Source organism: Micromys minutus (assembly GCF_963924665.1).
Source record: "Micromys minutus genome assembly, chromosome: 30".
NCBI classification, from domain to species: Eukaryota; Metazoa; Chordata; class Mammalia; order Rodentia; family Muridae; genus Micromys; species Micromys minutus.
Genome location: NC_137965.1, coordinates 13,429,489 through 13,436,490, shown reverse-complemented (window position 1 = coordinate 13,436,490; position 7,002 = coordinate 13,429,489). Strand labels below are relative to the sequence as shown.

Here is a 7,002-nt window from a genome sequence, read left to right as displayed (position 1 = left end):
CTTCTCTTTGAGTTTTCCCATCACCCTGTGTGGCAGCTCTCTTACTTTAAGCTATCTCTCTTAATGAAGCATTGCTCTGGGCTTCACATTGAATCCTTCCCTTCAAGAGCCCGTTCATGTTGTTTCTGATATAACGCTGTCCCTTTGTGAGTCTTAACTACCGGGAGACCGCCCAAGTGAGACAGGAGAACTGAGTTCAATGCAAACGCAAGAGGTTTATTTTCAGGCATGTCGGGGTTGACCCTCAATCAACCCCTCATGGCGAGTGACTAGAAAGTGACCCCAAATGGCTATAACAAGCAGTTTTTATACTTGGTTATATCAGCAAGGTTACAGTTTAAACTTATTAGCTAAGCATAGCATATTGACCTTTGAATCTTTTGGCTAGCAAGCATGGGCAGATTATGACATGAATTCGAACTCTATCTGGGACCAGGGGGTCAGGTGACTATCAGTCAGTATGTCCTGCTGTTATTTAAGAACGTTCCTGCTCCCTGAGAACTTGGCCTAGCCTTGACCGGAGGCGGGTGGGTGTAAGGCACCTAGAGTCCTTCCCCCTTTTAAAATTCATTAAATGTTTATGACTGTTGGATCTGCATGTACACCTGCACACCAGAAGGGGGCATCAGATCTCATTACAGATGGCTGTGAGCCACCATGTGGTTGCTGGGAATTGAACTCAGGACCTCTGGAAGAGCAGTCAGTGCTCTTAACCACTGAGCCATCTCTCCAGCCCCTGGACTGTCCCTTTTTAATGCCTTCCCACTTCGTGGCTCAGTCAGGGTTCCAATGTTCTCTCTCCTCATAAAGTTCATTCCTAAAAGATCATTTAAATTGTTAACCTACTTACCATGCATTTAAAGCAATATTTTAAAAAGTTTTGTTTTTGTTTATTTGTTTTGACACGGGGTTTTCTACATAGCCCTGGCTATGCTGGAACTCATTATGTAGACCAGGCTGGCCTAGAATTCAGAAATTGTCTTGCCTCTGGCTCCCAAGTACTGGGATTAAAGGCATGCAGCTAGCTAGCTCCACCAAGCCCTGCCCTTCGAGATATTTTAAAGCCTTACATTACCACAAAAGCCCTCAACTTTTTGTGACACAGAAGTCTCTGGAAGGTTTGACCAGAAAGACTGTTAGCCCTACTCCTGAAAGGATATGGGTCAGTCTACGTAGGGTGGAACCCTTAGGTTTCTTTGGTTGATGGTGGGGGTTGGAGAGGATATCTCACTTAACACTAGGCTGGCCTCCAACTCCCTAAGTAGCTCAGGCTGACCTTGAACTTGTGATTCCACCAGCCTACCGCTGAGTGCTGGAATTTCAGGCATGTGCCACCACACCTGGCTTACAGTGGTGCTAGAGATAGAACCTAAATGCTGAGAGCACATCAGCCTGGTTCCCAGTCATTGCTCAGCCGTTCCCAGATGGTGCTATGCTGGTGACCAAGCTGTGAGCAGCACCGGTGTCCTGGCCGTCTGTGGCGTAGTTGTCCTTTCTTCACTTCCATCCGGTTCTCAGAATTGTAGGAGTTTGAAGACTCTGGGGCTTGTTCAAAACTTTCTGTTCTCAGTCTAGATGGGCTTGTAATCTTTGAGCACTCAGGAAGAATGCAGTCCAAGAGGTGGGGATAGTGGCCCATGCCTAGGAGGATAGCACTTGGAAAGCAGAGGCAGGAGGATTACCATGAGTTACAGGCCAGGCAGAACCACTAGTAAAGCCATCAGGAAACAGAAACAAAAGGCAGACACCTGGGAGGGTGGGGTAAGAGGATCATTAGCTGTTCCAGCTGTCCGTGGGCTACAGAGTGAGCTCAGGGTTAGCCTGGGGTAAACTGAGACCTTGCTTAAGGAGAGGGGAATGGGGTAGGAGGAGGAAGAGAGAAAGCAAAGTAACAGATGCACTAAATTTTCCAAGAAGCAGCCTGGTCTACCCCTCACCATGGTCTGAGGGTGGGGGGATGATGAGCTAACATGAAATCTAGGTGTGGTAGCACAGGCTACTTAATGTTCCCAAGGCAGAACAGGGGAACTCTTGGAGTTTGAGGACAGCCTGGTCTGCACCGCAAGCCCTGTCTGAAAACAGACAAAGCATAGCATCAGAGGCTCTGCCCAAAGTTCAGGTCTCCTCACCATCACTGGGACGTACGGCTTCCCAATCCCTCATCCTTTACCGCTTTTCTATAAATATCTAAAAGAATGGATTAAAAATGTTTCTCTTTCCAGTTACACAGAGATGCCTACAACAGACAAAAGTCTGGAGACAGCCAGCCAGGCAGACAGAGCTAAATCCCTGAGTAACATGTGCCCCTCCCTCACTCAATGCTTCTGGTGTTTTTCTTGCTTTCACAAGAAAATACCGTGATATATTAGTACATTCTATCTTTACATTCCTCTGTATGTGTGTGTGTGCACGCGTGTGTCTGTGTGTTGAGAGAGAGCTCATGTGCATGTGTGTGGAACTTGTGGAGGCCAGAAAAGAATTCCATTCCTTGGAGCTGGAGTTACAGGTGATTGTAAATCCTCTCTTCTCCCTCTCACGAAGGTGCTGGGAACTGAACTCAAGTCCCCTGGAAGAGAAAACCTCTTAATGCTGAGCCACCCCACCAGTCACTCTTTGCATATTCAAAAGTAAAGCAAAATAGCCTCAGTTGGGTGGTATATTCCTGTGAGAAGCCAAACCCTCCATAGTGGGATTTGGAGATTGACTTTAATGCCAGGTACAATTTGACACTATTCCTGGGGAAATGTAAGCATCCACTCACCCCAGACAGGTTAGCAACAACAGATCCAATTAAGGTGACTGGTGTGGGGCTAGAGATGGCTCAGCGGTTAGGAGCACTGACTGCTCTCCCCAGCAACCACATGGTGACTCACAACCATCTGTAATGAGATCTGGTGCCCTCTTCTGGTGTGTCTGAAGACAGCTACAGTGTATTCACATGAAAGAAATCAACCTTTAAAAAAAAAAAAAAGATTATGGTGTGAGAGGTTATTTACAGGAGCAGAAAGATCTTAAAGTCAGTTCCATCACGGAGTCTTTATTTCCCCGGAATGTGTAAACCCTGGAACCTAATGCATGACTTGCAGGTAGCTTCACAGGTCCCAGAGTCTCTCTTCTAGGTAGCTCAGTTGGTCTGGGCCTCTTCCAGGAAGTTTGGCTGCTCTGGGAGTCACCCAGAAGTTGTTAGGGTGTTATTTACTTCTTGAGCTTCCAGGGTAAGACTGGGATTCTGTAAACCCCACCCCTCAATTACCCAGGCAGTAGCCAGGTATGCTCCACCCCAGTGACCTGACACTATAAAAGGGGCTGCTTGTCCCCTCCTCTCTCTCTTGGCCTCTCTTGCCTCCTGGCTCTCTTGTTCTCCCACCCCTATCCCTCCTCTTCCCCTTCCCTTCCCCCCCTCCCTCCATGTGCTCATGGCCGGCCTCTACTCTATTCCTCTCTCTCTCTCTGCCTCTACTACCCTCTTAACTCTACCATGACCTGAATAAACTCTATTCTGTACTATACCCCGTTGTGTGGCTTGTCCCTCAGGGGAAAGGATTCCCAACATGGAACCCCCAGAGGCATCTTCCTTGCCCCCAGGTCTTGCCACACCTCCATGGGCCATTTGCCCCCGACTCTCTTCTCTCTTCATCCTTCCCCTAACATTGGTGCAGAAACCCGAGACATCATCTTTTCACAGCATTGGTGCCCCGTGACTTTTCCTTCCAGTTAGTATTAAATAAGCTTGGGGAGGGAGGAGCCTATTGAGTGTGGTCAGTTTCAGGAACATCTTGAAACTCCAGAGTTATTTACTTCCTGAGCTTCCAGGGTAAGACTGTTTCTTCTGAGGAAATTGTTGCACAAAAACAGCTACTGTTTCACAAGGGAGCAAGAGGAGGGACCTGAAAGAATGAGAAGGGAGGAGTGGGATGGCACCAAGACAAAGTTTCTATGATAAGCATAAAGAAATTTTGTAAGGACCCAGGTGTATGGTGGGCCACACCTCTGAATCTCAGCTGCTCAAACTAAAAATAACGGGAACAATGATTCGATATTAGAGATACCATCTCAGCAGTACAGTGTTTGTGTAGCATTGTATAAGTCCTTGAATTTGGCTAATCCTAGTAACCCTTACCTTTCCCTTCAAAAGCTGCAGACATCTTTGTAAGCTATTATTTTCTCCAGCAGAGCTCCGAATGTTACTCTATTCCAGATCCTCTTGTTTATGAGACCTATATATCCCGCTGCTGGCTTCTACATTTGACTTACTCTTGGATATCGGAATGCTGAATATTGGCAGTTTGACTGGATCCGGAGTTACCTAGGAGACACAACCTTGGGTTTATATTTGAGGGAGTGTTCAGGCTGGAGGGACAATGGATGACCAACCCTGAGTGTGGGCAGCATCATCTCATGGATTGGGACTGTAGCCTGAATAAAGAGAAGCTAGCTAAGCACCAGGTAGTTTCCAATGCCCATGGTGTATAACCAGCTGCCATCTGCTGTCCCCCCCCCCCCACTCCCAGGACAGATCACTTTTCAATTAAGTGAAAACAAACCTTCTTCCCTTAATTTTCTCGGTTTCATGTGTCTGCTCAAAGTCACCAAACAACTAATTTAGAAACTCTCATGGGCATCTCAAATTGGGCTTTTCCCAAATCACCACTCCCCACCCCACAATGCCTCAGTGTCCAGGTTACTAATGTAGAACTTTTTTTTTTTAAAGATTTGTTTTATGTATGAGTACACGGTCACTGTCTTCAGACACACCAGAAGAGGGCATCAGATCCCATGACAGATGGTTGTGAGCCACCATGTGGTTGCTGGGAATTGAACTCAGGACCTCTGGAAGAGCAGCCAGTGTTCTTAACTGCTGAGCTATCTCTCCAGCCAACTAATGTAGAACTTAATTCTTTGCCCTCCCAATTCCCATAACACATGCAGTACCTTGTTGGTTCTCTAAAACAATGAATAAAATTATTTATGTGCATGTGTTATGTCTGTGTACATAAGTACATGTGTGGAAGTACCTGTGGATTCCAGAAGGTGGTGATCAGATCCCTTGAAGTTGGAGTTACAGATAGTTGTCACCCAGTGTGGGTCATGGAAACGAAAGAGCAGGAAGTACTTTTAACAGCGGAGCCATTTCTCCATCTTCTGATTCTCCTCTTGATATATTTTTTAAGTCTTTATGTATATAGATGTTTTATATATGTTTATCTGGGCAACATTTGCATGCCATACTCAGAGTCTAGAAACAGTTGATCCCCCTGTTCTATTTTTTAAAGGTTTTTCAAGACAGAATTTCTCTATGTAACAGCTCTAGCTGTCTCTCCTTAGACCACCTGCCTCTCCTCCAAAATACTGGGATTAAAGGCGCACACCACCTTGCCTAGCAGGGTTTTTTGTTTTTGTCTTTTTGCTTTTTAAAAGTCCTGGCTATTCTTCGCCAGCCTGAAATGCCTAGCAGTTTTCTTGCCTCTGCCTTCCAAGGGTTGAGATTGCATTTATGTGCTCCAACACCTGGTCACACTGGTTTCCTTCAAAGAAACCCATTCCCTTCATGGCTTCTTCTAATTCTGTAACAAACCAGTACGAAGTAACTTCTTCATGGGGTGACTAGTAAGAAAGTTTCAGTTTCTCTCAGTGTCTTCTCCTTGTGGATACCTTGCAGTAAGTATGGGACCCAGACCCCTCGGTATTTAATAAAACACAGTGAATATAAGTGAAGCAAATATTTTTATTTAAATCAGTTGTCAAATCACAATTTATCCAAAAGAACATAATGCAACATTGTTCTTAAAAGAAGGGGCACAGATATAACACAGACGAACTCCAGTATCTATCAAAATACCATCTGTAAAGAACAGGACTGACGTCATTCTGCATATGAATTCGGTCCAGCAATGAAGAGTACAATCCAAAAACTTCAACAGGTTCCTTCTGCATTAGGAAAGATCTTATGGCCTTAGGCACACACTTGTCTCTAGCATTAAGAGATGGGGCTTAATCTGACACTAAGGAGACTTCTTTCCAACCTGGACTGGATTAGGGGTAGAAAAAAAAAAAGTTGTGGTTGGTACTGGGATATCCTGGATGTTTCAAAAATGGGGTTTTTATTTCTGAGCTCACTGTGCATAGGAAAACAACCACTTTCAGAGGACTACAAGCCCACAGATCTAAGCATCAGTAAACTTTAAAAAGAGCTGTTATCTTCCTGCCAGGAATGTTATTTCTCAGTTTGCTGCAGGTTACAGTTGAGGCTTGGAGCTTCTCAAAGCTTCGAGATGGCTGCACACCCATTATAATATTGCAAAGTACAAAAGGCATGTGCTTAAACATTAGAAAAAAAAATACAATAGGTACAGGAGGAGGACTACATAAAACATAAACATATAAATACATAGAGGAGAATGCTCCAGTTTGAGGAGTGGCATAGGGGTTGCCAACATGGGTTCCAGGTTGAGAACACAGGACCTTAAATCTGAAATACGTGGTGTCAAGGGGGGCAAATCAAAGGCAGTCTTGAAACGAGGAAATGTTAGCTGGTTCTAGCTCCCGATGAAGCCTCAGGATTGTCGGGGTGCTCTACGGGGTCGAAATCATTGGGTGGCCCCTGCTCTCTGGATCTCCAGGGCTCTGAAATCTTGGTCTTAAGGTCCCAACAGCAGCATCTTGTTCCGTCTTCACATTCTGGTCTTACAAATATACAGTGAGCAACCTGAAGAAGGAAGAGAGAGAAGAGATAAAAACTCCCTTTCCTCCCTCATGGAATGGACAATATTATAACTGCCCAAGAGCCACGGGAACAGGGAGGAATGGGACATTGGGATCTAACTGTATTAGGAGGAGGAAGGGGGTTGGCTAGACAGCTCAGGTTTACTGCACAAGCCTGGAGACCTCAGTTTGACCCCCCCCAAAGAGTTGTTCTTTGATACCCCACCCCAATACATATCATGCGTGGACAAACACTATAATAAAACCTTTTATTTTCTTAAGGGCTAAAAAGATGGTGCA

At 45.3% G+C, this 7,002-nt stretch overlaps 1 protein-coding gene across 1 annotated transcript in view; it reads right to left on the bottom strand.

The window, feature by feature from the left end:
- Positions 1-5,718: 5,718 nt before the first annotated feature.
- The window catches only part of AKAP12 (A-kinase anchoring protein 12), an 81,716-nt gene continuing 80,432 nt past the window's right edge, over positions 5,719-7,002 (bottom strand). Inside the window, 1 exon segment of the mRNA XM_080941799.1 lies at positions 5,719-6,706. The gene's annotated coding sequence lies outside the window, so the exon portion shown is untranslated.